This window comes from Pinus tabuliformis, chromosome 2_2 (assembly GCF_031772625.1).
Source record: "Pinus tabuliformis cultivar Carrire ecotype Pingquan chromosome 2_2, CPIR1, whole genome shotgun sequence".
Lineage (NCBI taxonomy): Eukaryota > Viridiplantae > Streptophyta > Pinopsida > Pinales > Pinaceae > Pinus > Pinus tabuliformis.
The window spans coordinates 1,277,996,692-1,278,014,043 of record NC_142300.1 but is presented as its reverse complement, the minus strand read 5'-3'; positions in this window follow the sequence as shown (position 1 = coordinate 1,278,014,043).

The window sequence follows — 17,352 nt, the reverse complement described above, 5'->3', positions numbered from 1 at the left end:
CCTCTACGCGGTGTAGCTATTTAGAATGAACTTTTAGACATTCAAATTTTGAGCATTTTAAGATCCACTTGGATAAAATCCAAACTGCAAACTCTACTTTTACTTATACTTTGGATAATTTTTGGATTTTTTATTGAAGGTTGATTCCATTTTTTCCATTGGTACTATCTAAGAATTAATTATGGAAGTGTTCTACTACCTTTGCAACAATGGCGTGGACCTAAGTCATACATTATTAGGTCTATGTGTTACAAGGATGCTTTCAATGGGTTATATTGCTTCTAACAAGCATACTTTTTCTATTATGAAGAGTAGGAATTTTATTTCTAGGTCACATAGTTGGTGGTTGCTTGATGGGTGAGGGAACCATCAATAAGGTTGTAGGCCATTCCAAACCAATACACTAGTATAACTTCCAAATCTACAAGGTGTTTTCAAATAAGACCAAGAGGGATTCAAATAACCTTATAAAATTTGTAATTGTAGATGTAGCCCAAGGAGAGAGCATCTAGGGGAATAGAGAAAGAAGTTGCCATAAATTGAAACAATGGTAAACCCTTGAGGCTATATTTTGGATGAATAAGAATATAATTTTGAGAGGTTGGTTTAGGAGAGGTGTATCAAGACATTCAAACTTGTTTACTACCCAATTTAGAATTTATTTTCCTTGATTACGATGATAGAAAACAATGGGGAACATAGAAAACCAAAGATAATAAAAGATATAATACCAAGAGAAAGAGCTTGAGAAAAAAACATGTTTGATATATATTGAGTGTGTTGTACCCTAAATCAAAACCACCGGCGTCATTCCATTTATGATGTTGGTCCAGAACTAGAACATTTCCAACCCTAGACATAAGCTTGGGTTTATACAAACTTGTATTATACATGATTTTAGGGTTTTCTCAATAGCATGGTTCCATTGTGGAGAAAACTATTATGAAAATTGATTGTGCTTAAATGAGTACCCATTTTCTACCATCACTAAGTGATATCCTTATAAACCTCTCCCACCCTTTCTTCTTGTAGCTTCCAAGCACATGAAAAACATCTGGCAATCTCTCCTCACATTGCCATGTTCAGAGCATGCATAGGCATCCCATCTAGGTGTGTCCACCATTTTTAAGAGAAGGAAGGCTTAAAAATTTAGTGTATGCTTCTATGAATGGGCAATGCATTATATTATTTAGTAAAATGTGAAAAAAATAGTTTTTTTGTATGTCTACCATATAAATCCATAAGCATAGATTGTAATTAAATAAACAATGAGGTGAAAAATAAAATTTTAAACAATTAATCTAATATTTTACTTATGTTTAATTATTACTAATTTTGATAAATATATAATCAAAATAGACTTTTCACCTTATCTTTAAAATGTTAATAGTTAAAATATAAAATTGATGACAATAAAACATGTGATAATCAATTGTATAGTAAGAGTATTATTCTCTAATAGGCTTGTAAAGCATAAGTTTACTTCACTCTGATTATCCACAAATGTAAAACAATTGTAAAACTGCCATAGACTTGGTAGAGAATTTCATTAAAAACTAATAGAATTTCCTATTACGTGACATTCAGGATTAATTTGTTATCCACAAATGTAAAACAATTGTAAAACCGCCATAGACTTGGTAGAGAATTTCATTAAAAACTAATAGAATTTCCTATTACCTGACTTTCAATTCGGGATTAATTTGTTATCCGCAAATGTAAAACAATTGTAAAACCACCATAGACTTGGTAGAGAATTTCATTAAAAACTAATAGAATTTCCTATTACCTGACTTCCAATTCAGGATTAATTTGTTTAGGGGTGACAATATCTAGACCTTGGTGTTCTCATCTTCACGAACTCCCATGAAAAATGACTTGTAAATTAGTGACCACATGAATGGTACTAACTATGAACCATTTCTCTTGAGCATATGCATTTTGTTTCGAAATTTATACAATATGTCAAGGATTATATATATATATATATATATATATATATATATATATATATATATATATAGTTATCAATTATAGTTATAAATTACAATATTTAGATAGCTTGGGTTTTTTGCTTGGACTCCATTTTCTTTAGTAATTGATTCTAGTAAGTCTTCTATTAATTGTTCTAACTATTTATTTCATTATCTAATAATATTTTTACTTGAATTCTTAGTTGCATCTTCTATTTTCATTATTAGCACTGCATATTTTGTTTTGGATTGTTCAACATTTGTGCATTTTCTTCACTTTCCTTCCATGTAAATTCCTTCTACTTTAATTTTTTTGGTCATAGTCATGTGTTTTTAGTTTATTGTATATGTTTATGCATTAACTCTATTTGACTTATCCTTGAATGATTTTATTTCATTTTGATGTTTTGTGATCATAGTTATGTGTTTTTACTTTATTGTATATGTTTATGCATTAACTCTATTTGACTTATCTTTGAATGAATTTATTTCTTTTTGATGTGTCTCAATAAATTATGTCATGTACATTTTAAAATTGTGTTATAACTTTGTCCTCTCCAACTTAAGGATTCTTACATAAACATGTTATGTGATACCCACATTATTTCTTTGTAACATTTTTATTTATTTCCATTTTTAATTGATTTGACTTCACATTCATACATCATTTTCCTATTTATACCTAGGACTTTTGATGCTCATGATTTGAATTGATAGATTAGTAAGTATGATGCATTTACTCAATGTATTTGGTGAACCCCCTCCTATATTGTTCATAACCAAATCCTTGTTGGAAAGTACATTGTCTTTTATAATGCCAAAATTTAGTACATTATAATAAAAAACAACCTTTCATTTAATTTTGTAGTAACATTTAAGTAAATGGAATAATAGGGAAAAGTTTCAAGGTAAGTTGAAGAATGTCTCATTTAAAAAGACTCTTAGTAAGTGAGATGTATCAAGGTTGGGTATTAAAAGATACATAGATTTTATTTTTTTATTTTATTTTTTTCTTCTTCAAATTGATACTATATTACATATAATTAGATTGTTCACCTAGTAAAAATTTGAACTCAAAATCTAGCTCACATCAATATTAACTCATTCTAACTAGAATACATAAAATATTACCAACTCTAACTATCCCACTATATTTTTGATAAATATATCATGCATATCCTCACTTAACAAATACCTCACTCAATAACACTGTATTTTTATCTTAACCACTACCTCACTCAATCACATTGCATTTTTATCTTAACCACTACCTCACCCAATCAGACTATATTTTTGGTATCATGACATCCCATCTTGAGAACAGAGAGAAACTAATCAACTATGAGGAGAAACTAGAAAAACTAAGGTGAAGCGAGAAGCCCGGAAAGATGTCCAGAATTAACTTGATTATAAAATTAATCGATGTACGGAATTAACTTGATTATGGAATTAATCGTATGCACTACCTATCCTGCCATGGAACATTACCTCAGAAATATCCTGTATAATCAAACCAAGACGCTGAGAACAACTATAAGGTAAAATATGGGAAAGTTAACTCATTGTTACTGTTTATGGAGAGTTCATCTAGGTGGTAACAAAAACGGCTAAGAATTTTGCCATAGGTCATACGTGTAACTCTTAAACTTTCTTAACAAGTCCATGGTCGAAATTCAATATACAATTCCAATTATTTTGATAAGCAGTGGGTAGTTCATGGTCAATGAACTTGGAAATAAATTTCCTATAAACTATAAATATTTTACATTAACTGCACAAAATTTCAACTTATTCGGTCCTATATATTGTTTCACAATTAAATTTGCAGATTTACAAGAAGAGGCCATTTTTCTACAACCTGCTCAAGAATAATGATAAGGGAAGATGTCAAAAAGCAGGTTACGAGGGATCTGAAACCGCAAGTGTTGAGGTAGTTCCGTGAACTTATAAAACTCGAGCTTCAAAAATGTTAGAGCAATTGTAGGGAATAAGGAATTTACATGTTACTGTTTTGTACAGCGATTTCTTTCGCTCGATGTTAAGAAGCAAATCTGAATATATTAAGAAGCAAATCTGAATATATTAAACAATCCAACAAAGTTAGATGATGGGTGAAAAGTGGGAAGAGTATGGACTGTATTCGACGTCTTACCTCATGACTGGCAATATTATTTCTCAAATTCCATGTTTGATCTAATGGAGTGAGCTAAGGTGTCTAAAAAGAGCCTACATAAAAGGTTCTAAATCGTTGATCAAAGCGAATTCTCAAGTTATCTTGTTTTCCTAAATTTAGTCACCAGAATTAGAGGACGATGTCTGAAAAGAACCAACAGAAAAGGGCCAAATGATTGGTCAAAGTGAGATCTCAAGTTATCTTGTTTTCCCAAAATTTTGTGACTTCTCAAGTTTTCTTGTTTTCCCAAATTTTTGTGATTCCCCTTACTATTAAGGGGAAGAAGATGATGAATAAGATTTTGGAACATTAAATTTGAGGGGAGTTAAGGAAAAGAGAGGATTATAGGATTTTTAAAATATAAAGGTCTATTGGCCATCTCCCTCTATGTGCATATAATTTCTATGTATCTGTTGGTGCATTGCAAAATGTATAATTAAGTTTACTTGTGAATTAAATGGTACCTTATGAGGCACATAACTTAAGGGCACATATAGCTTCATCCTACTTATATGTTGGATGGTATATAACTTATTCTTGAATTGATATTTTGTTTTCTTGGAAGTTATTAACATTAAACCTTAGTTACTATTATGATCTCGTGAATTTGTGTATGGTGGAGTCTATGTGGGACTAAGGAAAATCTTTGATGGTTTTTAACTGTTATCATGCCTACACTTGGTGACATGGGATTGGCCACACAAGAGCAACCCAATTGAATGTCACATGTTCTTCTACCTTGGAATTTGGTCAACGGTGGCGATTTCCTTTGCTCTATCCTAGGGCTCTGATTCATCAACTCAAACCCTAGCTTTATACCCCTGTATGTTTGGCATTCTACTCTTGTTTCACTTGGTTATTCTATAGAGCGTGACCGTATGTATTGAGAGGATTTTTTCACCTGGGTTATATTTGTTGTGGCCATTTGACCTTCTTCACTCTTGTACTCTCCTCCTGTAGCGAGTGCCCCATGGAAAAAACAAGGATTCCCTAGTAAGATTTAACTTTGGAGGTTTCTTTCTTTTGCACAGGGTTTGTATCTAATATGTTCTATTTAATAATACTCAATCAATGTATTACAGGTATTCCACCGAGGTTTGTCATTCATGAAATCAGTAAGGGGAGTTTTCCTTAATGGTAGGTGGAGGATTTGCTACACTCGCTCATGTTGACGATTTTCAAACATAACCTTGCATTCTCATTGTGTTGTTGTCTTTATTTCATCTTATTTCAATTTAATATTTCTTGAAATGTAACCTCTAATTTGCAGGCTTAATCCTTATCGTTGGCCTGGACTATTCAAAAAGGGTTTATAAGGTTACAACTTGATGGAACACAGGTAATTTCAGGGTCTACACACATTTAAATTATGTTATCGCCTCCCGGTAAGGTGATTGGAACATTAATCCTATAGGCACAAGTGCGTTAGGCACATTTTTTTAGGTTAATTAAAATTGACTCTTAGGATTTCCTTACCAATTTATTTATTTGAAAGGGACCTTCAACGTTTTCTTTTCCTTATGTATCTTAGTTGATGACCAAGTTAGGCAGGGTCTGCAACTACTATCTTTGTTATTAGTAATTATTTCCTTTTTAAGTTGATATCATACCTATGTTTATTTTTCTTATTATAGTTTTTGCAAGGATTATCGTGTCTTATTCACTGATGGTGTACCTGATTAGGTGCCGAGGGCCCCCTTCCCAATCAGAACCCCTCTCAAGTAATTATGCATTTCCTCGGTTAACTCGATTTCTTATGTTGGTTAATTTGTTGCCTTGGTTATTTGGTTCTCTTATGTTGGTTAAATTGTTTCTTGATGCAAGTGCATAGACCGAGCACAAGACATGAGAGTTTGGACAAGAGATTACTAATGTGATGGGATAGGCACATGGTAACGTTGGGAGGAATTTTTAAATGTTTTGTAAGAAATATTAGGAAGTGAGTTTTTATTTTTAGAAATAAGATGGAGAAGTTATTTTCTAATGTAAATATAGATATCGGTTTCCCATATTTTATGGAGAAGGGGAAACAATTCACCCTTTGTGACTCTTAGTTGTTATGATGAGTTTGTTTTGGGAAACAATAAGAAAGAGTGTTTGGACAGGAGAAGAAGGGAACAAGAGAAGCCCCAAAAAGAAGAGAAGAAAGAGGGAGAGTAGAGAGGAAATTTATGTTTTTATGTCGAACTACAATTTTGAGGTTTTGTAGACACCTGTACCTTCAATCTGTGTGAATGGAAGGTACTAATTTGTGAATGGCATCAATGAACAAAAATTGGGGGTTGTAAATTGTGTGACTATTAAATGATTCGAAGTTTTGTAGTTACCCTGAATCATTTAGCGTTGGGAGCTATTAGTAATTCATGATGTTTACCCCTGCGCATTGATATTGGTGATTTTATGAGAACCTATGACTTGTTGAGTCGATTTATATTAAGAATTTGAATTTTGTAGCTCAATTGTTGTGATTTGTTCATGTATCCTATGTATTCTTGTTGTAATGGTTTTGAAACCCCATGGAGGAATATTCATTGTGCTCTGGAGTAATGAATTTGTGAACGTTGTTACAGTGAAGCATAACACTTTGTTTTGGCGTACAATAAAAAAAAGTGTCTTTGACTAATTTTAGATTAGCAATTTTGTATGGTGTGATTGCCCATTTGTCTTTTGGGATTCTTGTTGTAAAGTCTGTAGAAGGAATGTGTGGTTGTGCCCTGGAATAGTGTTACATGGTTTTCTGTTAGTGATTGGAGTGTTGATACAACATTAAGACATCGTACCCTATTTTGGAATGCTACAAAAATCCTTTAGATTGGTCTTTTGTACATCCAATGTGAGCTATCATGCATACAGAACAAAGAATGGAAAGGGAAAATATATACTGCATTAAGGATGAATTCAAGGTCATGGAGGATTGATTGGGAACAAGGTCGAGTCATTTCATCTTCTTCTGAAATGAAAATGCAGAGTTTTAACAAGTGTTACAAATCATTTTGTAGCGCCTACAAAATTTTAACGGGTGTTGTGAAATCATTTCATAGAGACTGCACAAAACATTTGCAGGACTGCACTTTGGGTGAAGTTCCCTTTTGGTCTTCTTCTGTATTGCCTAGTTATGTTGGTATTTATTATTGTTTTGCATTGAAGATGTTAAATGTCAAAATCCATTGTTATATGGCTTGAGCATATTGGTGATATCAGCATTGACTTGTGAGCCTGACATTTTATTGAATTTGATGTAAATATCGACCTGTCTACAAAGTTATCTTGGGGTTATTGACAATCGGGGTAACCAAGCTACATCAAGTGGTATCAAAGCCACATAAATATTTTAGCTTTACAACTCTTAGGGAAATGTATAGGAAGCTCTTGGAGGAAGAAAAATTTACAGTGGATTGAGATAAATCTTTGTTTTCAAATTAAATTGAATTGAGGTGTGTTGATTGTGAGGTGTTGTGTAGACATAGTGGAGGATGTCTACCTTGAAGTTGAAGAGATTTAATTAGGAAGAAATCAAGAGGAAGAATGGTTTTGATTTAAAGAACAAGAAGGTATGCAACAATAAAGGGATGACAACAATAAGAAGAATTCTACAGCAATAGTTCTGTGCTCAAGTGAAGATTGAACGAGGAGGTAATAGTATTTTGTTTTCAGTTAATTGTTGATTACAAGTTGCAATGATGAATGTTCACAATTAAGGATGATGGAAATGAACCTTGTAGTAGAAAGTGAGGAAGAACAACAAAGTTATTAGAGGAAGAAGGTGAGTAAATTGCATACAGAAGCTATAATAGAAGACAATGCTCAGATGAAGATTCTAAAGGAAGAAGTTAGCAAAAATACTAGGAGAAGACTTGGCATGGAAGGGATTAGTATGGTATTTACAAAAAAGTTGACGAAGTCAACTTTTTGCAGTGGCTTGTGTGCAACTTACAGTGATAAGGGAGAAGCTCATAGAAGAAGGAGATTTGTGACTACTCAGATTCCTAGTAAAGGTTCAGATAGAAGCCATTATAGGTCAAGTTAGGACAAACTTGATAGATAAGTATTTGAAATATAATTATAGCTAGAGATTTTGAGAGAACTACTATGGAAAGATGATGAAGACTAGGGTTACAGATGGACTCTCCAAAACAAATTAAAATGGAATTTGTTGCCGGTGAAGCTGAAACAAAGATAAAATGCTCAATTGATGTAGAAACTCAAGGAGTTTAAACATAACATAAATGCTCAGTTGGAGGAAAAGCTCAAAGGAGTTGAGCTACATTAAAAGGCAATTGTTGAAGAATAAGTTCTTTGTGAACTTAAACAAGGAGTAAACCTTGAAGAGAGAGAGAATGATAATGCTAAAAGGAGACTAGCTAAAAGTCTCATGGGCCATTTGGAAATTGAAGATCGACATGAAGAAAATGTTGATGAGTGACTAGTTGAGAGTCTCACAATTTGTGTGGATAATCAACATATTATGGCCGAGATGTTAATGTTAGGATATTTGGACACATAGGAAATAGTTAAGTACAACTTGGTCTAGTATAGAGTTAGGTATAGAGTTAGGTAAAGTGTGTTTCTTTACCTTGTACATTTTGTAACTTACAATCCGATGGTCACGATATGTAGTGATCCGACAGTTCATTCTCTCCTCGGTATTACCGACACTTGATCCGTGGCTTGACACTCGATTGGTCTACGATTTCTATTTAAAGCGCATGGAGGGTCATTTGTATTGTAATCCATCTATGAGAGAATCTTATGTAAATTTTCATTCTTTTATTAATAAATTGCATGAAGTGGCCGTGTTGGCTCAGTTCGTGGACTGTTTCCCTCTTTGAGGGTTTTAACCACGTCAAAAATACTGGTGTATTGATCTGTGATCTCGTTGTGAGCGGTGTCCTTTGGTGTTCTGTCTGAGGAACTTACCCTGTAAATTCCTCCATGGTATCAGAGCTATTTGAGGGCTGCGTCCGTTGGTGATCCAAATCTGAAGCCGGTAGAACTGCATCCGACTGTCATTTCCTAGATCTACTGTTTCTGACTGCTTTCGAAACGAGAGGAATTCTCTGTTGTGTTGGGAGCATCTATTCCAATGAGGAACCCCTTTCGTTTCACGCGAAAAGGTTTCCGGTAGCCCTAGCTGCGTCATTTTTAAGATGTGGAGGTATACAGTGTTTATTTGCACTTTACAATTATTTTCTCTCTGTTTATTTCGGTTTCGGTTTATTTAGCTTTTTTTAACCGGATCTATACCTTTCATTTCTGCGTATGCTCTTTTCCCTACGACTCTGTGCGATCTGGGCAAATCAAAAATAGAAAGGAAGGATTTTTCTCATGCGTATGCTCTTTTCCACTGCGCCTTAGTGTGATCTTGGAAAATCAGAAACATTGAGGAAAATATTTAGTTTCCGGTTAAAGCTAACTTTGAGCCGCAAGGTTCATTTTTGAAAATATTTAGTTTTTCGGCTAAAGCTAACTTCGAGCCAGAAGGGTCGTTTTTTTTGTATGTCCGTGTTGGGTTTTGTGTTTTTTGTTTTGTAGGGAAAAAGAGCCTTCTCAAAGCAAGCACGCAATCTAAAGCATCAACCCCCCTCTCTCTCTCTAAAATTTTTTGTATAGCTCAATTGGTTCAAAGCTATTTTAAGAGAGTAGAGGTCTTGGGTTCAAGTCTCAATTTTTTGGGGGCGGATTTTTTTCATTTCCGCACATTCCGGCACTTCGTCGGCGACTTCATCAACTTTTTTTCAAAAAGCCATAACGTCTTCATCCGGAAGCCGTTTTCAGAGCCGTTTTTTTTAAACCAGCCTAATTTTTTGAGATTTATCCTTGGAACACTTAGTTTTAGCATCTTTAGCTTCAATTTCTATTGAAATGGAAAGTCAATACCAAGTTACCCTTGACAGCACCAACTACTTCCAATGGTTGTCCTACATTGAGGATTTACTTAGAAGTAAAGGTCTCTACAGAATAGCCTCAGGCCAAGAAAAGAAACTGAAGGATGAAGATAAGGCTGCTAAATGGGAAAATAGGCAAGATCAAGCACGTGGATTGATAAGGATGTCTATTTCTCCAGATATTAGATTCCATATTGCAGAACTTGATACTCCTGATGAAGCAATGAAACAAATCAATAAAGTTTTTGGGATTAAAAATGAACTTAGAGCCCATCAACTTGAAAATGAGTTGCTTACATTGGACCCTAATAATTTTTCTTGCATTGAAGATTTCTTGTCCAAGTTAAAGACCCTTAGATATCTCTTGGAAGGTGTTAAGGTTAAGAAAGAAGATAGTAACCTTATCTATTCCATTCTTACTAAGTTGGGACCAGCCTACTCTGTGTTTGTTTCCACCTTCCATTCTACAAGAGAAGCCTTCATTTCTCAAGGAACAGACTACAACTCCCCTTCATTTGACTCTTTTTGTGATTCTTTAATAAGAGAACAAGAAAAACTCTTACATCTTGGTCTTATTAATCTTGGAAACTCTTCCAAGAAAGCGTTAGCCGCCCAGCAGCAACCAAATTCAAAGAATCCTAAGAAGTCATATCCTAAAAAGAATGGTCCTAAACCAAACAAGGGTCTTAAGCAATCTCAGCCTCAAAATGAAAAATCATTTCAACAAAATGATAAGACAAATAAAAATAAATGGAAGAAGACTGATAGACATTGCAACTTTTGTAATCGAGATGGCCACTTAGAATCAAAATGCTTTAAGAAGATGGAAGCCTTGGAAGCAGCGGTGAAGAAACATAATATCCATTTGGAGCAATCTTCAACTTCAACTTCATCTTTAGGAATGGCATTGTCTGCATGTGGTTGTCAAGCATCTCAGTCTGGCTATGCACTAAATGTATCTTCTTCTTCTCATTCTCATGAGTGGCTCATTTATTCTGGAGCTTCTTATCACATGGCCAAAAACAAAGCCATGTTTTCTTCTTTAAATGATTGTAACACCAAAAATATATATGTTAGTGATGATAGATCTCTTAGTGTTGTAGGGACTGGAACTGTTCATCTAGACAATGGTCAATGACGTATTATGTGTTCCAACCTTATTCTGCAACCTTCTATCTGTATATCAGATAACTCATTCAGGTGAAGGTAAAATCGTTGAATTTTCACCTCATGATGTTGTAATCAAGGACCTAAGAGATCCTAATCAGATTTTAGCTACTGGCATTGCTGATGATTCTACAAGGTTGTATAAGTTTCACAACTTTGGGTCATCAAATCTTCCCTCAGTATTTGTTGCTCATAACGATGAAGTGAGCAAAGTTTGGCATGAGCGATTTGGTCACTTAAACTATCGCTCCCTTCAGCATCTATGTAAAGAAAATATGGTGACAGGTCTTCCTATGGTATCTTGCAGAGATGGCGTTTGTTCCGGATGTGTACTCGGAAAACATCATCGAGACAGTTTTGAAAAACGTGCCTCTTGGCACGCCTCAGCCCCTTTACAGCTTGTGCATAGTGATTTATGTGGTCCACTTCCAGTTGTTTCATTCTCTGGCTGCAAGTATTTCTTAACTTTCATTGATGATTTCTCCAGACGCACTTGGGTTTACTTCTTAAAACTCAAGAGTGAAGTATTTAACACATTTTTGGCCTTCAAGGCCTTTGTTGAAAAACAATCTGGACATCAAATTCTTAAGCTAAGATGTGATAATGGCGGAGAATATGTTAAAAACACATTCATCAACTTTTGCACTGAGAATGGAATTCAAATGCAACATACTGTTCCATATACTCCACAACAAAATGGTGTAGCTGAAAGGAAGAATCACACCTTAAAGGAAATGGCTAATTGTATGCTACAATCTAAAGGACTTGGTCTTAGTTTTTGGGCAGAAGCAATTAACTGTGAAAATTACATAATAAATCACACTCCTACTAAGGCTTTAAATAATATCACTCCAGAAGAAGCATGGAGCTCAATCAAACCAGATGTAAGTCACTTTCTTGTTTTTGGAAGTGAAGCGTGGGCCCATATTCGAGATGAAAAGCATAAAGCTTTAGAGCCTAAGAGTGAAAAATGTACTTTTGTTGGATGTTATGAAGATGTCAAAGGCTATAGACTTATTCCATTTAAGTCCAAAAATGTTATCATTAGAAGAGATGTAAAATTTGATGAAAATATATCGGCCTGCGAGCCTAGTCCGGCGGATGTGCCACCTCTCTCTATCTCTTCTACTTTTGAAAACATTTCTTCTTCAGATGATGAAAGTGAGGATGAAAATCCTCCCCCACCATCTCAGGATCCTCCTTCAGCTCCTCAGCTTCCAAAATGGGTTCGTGCTACTCGAGATGCAGCAGGTGCTCTTGCCGGTGATCCTACAGATCAGCAACGCACACGTTCTTAGTTTGACAAAGCCTCTTCTTTACTGGCTCAAGCTCCAGTAAATTATAATCCTGACACCTTTGCAGAAGCTTCAGGCCATCCGGATTGGGAAGCAGCTATGAATGAAGAATATCATTCATTATTGGCAAATGATACATGGGATCTTGTTCCTCTACCAAAGGGACGAAAACTTGTTAGATGCAAATGGGTTTACAGAACCAAGTATGGACCAGATGGGAAAGTTGATAAACATAAAGCTTGTCTTGTTGCTAAAGGTTTTTCACAGGTTGAAGGCATTGACTACACTGAAACCTTCTCCCCTGTTGCCAAAATGAACTCTATCCTCCTTGTTCTTTCCCTTGCTGCCTCGTTCAAATGGGAAGTCCATCAGATGGATGTTAAATCTGCCTTCTTGCATGGGGACTTGCATGAAGAAATCTACATGGAACAACCCATTGGCTTCATAAAAACAGACTCTAGCCTTGTATGTCGGCTTAAGAAATCCCTTTATGGTCTCAAGCAAGATCCTCGAGCTTGGTATGCCAAAATGGATAGCTTTCTTTTAGAATCTGGCTTTTCTAGGTGTCATTCTGACAATACTGTCTACACCAAGAAAGTGGGCAAGTCTCTTATCATTCTTGTTCTTTATGTTGATGATCTTATCCTTACCGGTAGTGATCCCAACCTTATAAACCATGTGAAGTCCAGCCTTAAAAAGAAATTTGAAATGACAGACTTAGGACACTTACATTATTTTCTCGGTCTTCAAGTCTTGCAATCCAAGGAGGGTATTTCCCTTTCCGAGTCCAAGTATGCCTGTGATATTCTACGCCACTTTCACATGGAAGACTGTAAGCCAGCCCCTTCTCCCTTCCAGTCTGGAGTCAAACTTTCAGTCACTTGTACTTCTCCTGAAGTTGATGCTACCTTATACCGTCAACTTGTAGGAAAACTTATGTATCTAACCCATACTCGACCTAACCTTTCCTTTGTCGTTGGCCTTGTTGCTCGGTTTATGCAAAACCCACGTGAAATTCATTGGAAAGCAGCTAAAAGAATACTTCGTTATGTTCGAGGTACAGTTCAGTTTGGGATTCATTACAATGTCGAAGCATCTCCTCCATTGGTTGGCTTCACTGATTCCGATTGGGCTGGTGACCCTGATGATCAGAAGTCTACTGTAGGTTATGTGTTCACTCTTGGTTCAGGACCTATTACATGGGCCTGCAAGAAACAAGGTGCCATTTCTCTTTATTCAGCAGAAGCAAAATATCGTGGTGCCGTAGAAGCTAGTAAAGAAGCCTTGTGGCTTCGTCAGATCCTGTCAGAATTTGGCTTTCAGCAGCAGCATCCGACTACACTTTGGTGTGATAATCAAAGTGTCATTCAGCTATGCAAAGATCCAATCCAACATCAGCGCAACAAACACATTGAACTGCACATGCACTTCATCAGAAAGCTCATTCATGACCATGTTCTTGAAGTGCAATATTGTTCAACAGATGATCAAGTTGTAGACATCTTTACAAAGGCTCTCACAGAGGTGAAGTTCACTAAACTTCGATTTATGGTTGGAGTTCAGGAAGTTGTCACTAAGGGGGGATAGGCTCTAGTGCCTCCTTCCTTCACCTATTGTGTCATATTTTTAAATCCTTCAATCCTATCCCAAGTTGTTCTTAAGGGGGGATGTTAGGATATTCTGACACATAGGAAATAGTTAAGTACAACTTGGTCTAGTATAGAGTTAGGTAAAGTGTGTTTCTTTACCATGTACATTTTGTAACTTACAATCCGATGGTCACGATATGTAGTGATCCAACAGTTCATTCTCTCCTCGGTATTACCGACACTTGATCCATGGATTGACACCCAATTGGTCCATGATTTCCATTTAAAGTGCATGGAGGGTCATTTGTAGTGTAATCTGTCTATGAGAGAAGCTTATGTAAATTTTCATTCTTTTATTAATAAATTGCCCGAAGTGGCCACGTTGGCTCAGGCCGTGGACTGTTTCCCTCTTTGAGGGTTTTAACCACATCAAAAATACTGGTGTATTGATCTGCGATCTGGTTGTGAGCGGTGTCCTTTGGTGTTCTGTCTGAGGAACTTACCCTGTAAATTCCTACAGTTAATGGATGATACAAGTCATGATGATTTTTATTTTAACAATTTGTGCATGAATGCAAGAGTTGTTCCAGGTGAGGGAAAACACATTGATTTTTTTCTATGTGGAGAGGAGAAATAATCATTAAGTGTTGTTATACAGGTTGAAAGGAAGACAAAGGATATTCAAGATGAAGTCTATGTGCCATGGGAAAATGAAACCATGGAAGAATAACCTAAGGGTGATGAACACGTGCGTGGATGTTAATGATGATGCTTTTATAGTGGATGAAGCAGATGAAGATTTGATGGGTAACTTGGAAGATTTAGTGTTGCATGAGGAAATGATGCTTGGAGAAAATGAGAAAGAGATAGTTTACATTTGTACAATGGAACAAGGATCCATCCTTGGAGAGGATGACAATGATGAATAATATGCTAATGAGGAGCTCACTAGGAGTCTCACAGATTATTTGAAGAATGAGGATCAACATAAAGAAGTGATGTTTGAGACATCAAATGAGGCTGCAAGGCCTTATGGTTTTGAAACTAACAATTTATATGTATTTGTAGGTTTCACATACCAGAAAGAAAGAAAATCATTTAATATTGTTACAAATATGAATAAGAATGGAAATCATTTGAATTATGTTATAAATGGAGAAGTTGAAGAAATGTCTGTGTAAATTATTGAAGCTAAACATGAAAAAAAATTGGAGATGAGGAAGGACAAGTAGAACCTTATTTTTGTTCCATAGAAAGACAAAGTGCTTGTAAGGTGTGAAGATGAACTACAATTGTTGGACAAGTTTATGGAAGAGGATACAAATGGAGAAGAGAATTTATGAATGTCTAATGACATAGATATGTATACTGCACCCGAAGAAATTGAGGTAGAATGTGATGAACAATTTCCTTGTGTCAATAAAAATTTTGAAATTGAATTTTTAGAAAAGTGGCTAACAGGAAATATAGAAGATGGAAACCATAGAATTGTTGCAGATTTGGACAAGAGGAAACAGTGAGAGGAAAACAACAATATGTTTCAGCAAGGGGGCATCGGTATCTTTGCTAAAGGGTAGTAGGTGGAAATATATACAAGTGTCTTAAACAACCATGGAGGAATGAAAGACAAATTTTCCATGAAGGATACACAACAACTAGTAGAGGGCAGTAAATATCAACCCCAACAGAGATACAAATTCTTCAAAGAAGATCAAGGAATGGAGGACTTAGCTTCAACCACTAGGATATTAGTAAGGGATAGTAGGGATAAAGTACAGACAGGAATAAATGATTTGAACAAAACCAAGGCTAAGATGGACATCGAGATTGAAGAATTAAGACGTTGATGTTGAAGAAGCCTCTACAGAAGAAGTATGTAGGGTAAAGGAAAATAAAGGAAAACATGTTGTAGATGGTAGAGCAAGTTTTCATTAGCAAAGAAGGAGGAAGACTACAATAGGAGAAAACAGTAGAGTAGTGACATGACAAGGAGAAGGACCAACTACGACATAAAGTTTGGGATCAAGGAAGATTCACTTGATTAGCACATGGGTAGGAGACCATGAGTCTTTTCACCTTGGGAGTCTAATGCAGGTGCATACACCGAACACAAGATGTGAGAGTTTGGACAAGATCTTACCAATGTGATTGGATGGTCACATGGTAATGTTGGGAGGATATTTTAAATGTTTTGTAAGAACTTGTAAATATTTACATTAGGAATTGAGTTTTAATTTTTAAAAATATGATGGAGAAGTTGTTTTCTAATGTAAATATAGATTTCAGTTTCCCTTGTTTTGTGGAGAAGGGGAAACGATTCACCCTTTGTGGCTCTTGGTTTTCATGATCGGTTTCTTTTGGGAAATAATAAGAAAGGGTGTTTGTAAAGGAGAAGAATGGAAGACGAGAAGCTATGGATGAGAAGAGAGGAGAGAGGGAGAGTAGAGAGGAACTTTTTGTTTCTTTGTGTAACTACAGTTCTGAGGTTTTGTAGATGCCTGTACCTTTAATATGTGTGAATGGAGGTATTTCTATGTGAATGGCGTAAATGAGGAACATTTTGCGGCTGTAAGTTGTGTGAATTGTAAATGAATCGAAGTTTTGTAGTTACCTTGAATAATTTCCTATTGAGAATTGTTAGTCATTCATAATTTTTATCCTAGTGCATTGGTATTGGTCATTTTATGAGAATCTGTGACTTGTTGAGTCCATTCATATTAAGAATTTGAATCTTGTAGATCAATCGTTGTCATTTGTTCATGTATCCTATGTATTCTTGTTTTAATGGTTTTGAAACCCCGTGGAGGAATGTTCATTGTGCTTTGGAGTAATGAATGTGTGAAAGTTATTACAGTGAAACATAACACTTTGTTTTGGCATATGTAAGTAAAAAAAAATGAAACTTTGACTGATTTTCGATTGGAAAATTTTTATGGTATGATTGTCCATTTGTTATTTTCCTTTCCTATTGTAAATTATGTAGAAGGAATGTGTGGCTGCTCCTTGCAATACTGGTTGCATGGTTTTCTATTAGTGATTGGACTCGCAGGGAAAATTTTAAGAACCCCCCTAAATTTATAAATATAATAAATGGGCGAATCTCCATGGTATATAGGAAAAATGGAAGGCGATTTTATCAATAATATACTATGTATATATAATTTTTTGGCGAATCTCTCACCAGGCATGGCGAATATTTTACTCAATTATAAAATCTTGTAAGATCTTGGCGAGTCTTTCACTAAATAATAAAACTTTGTAAAGTCCTAG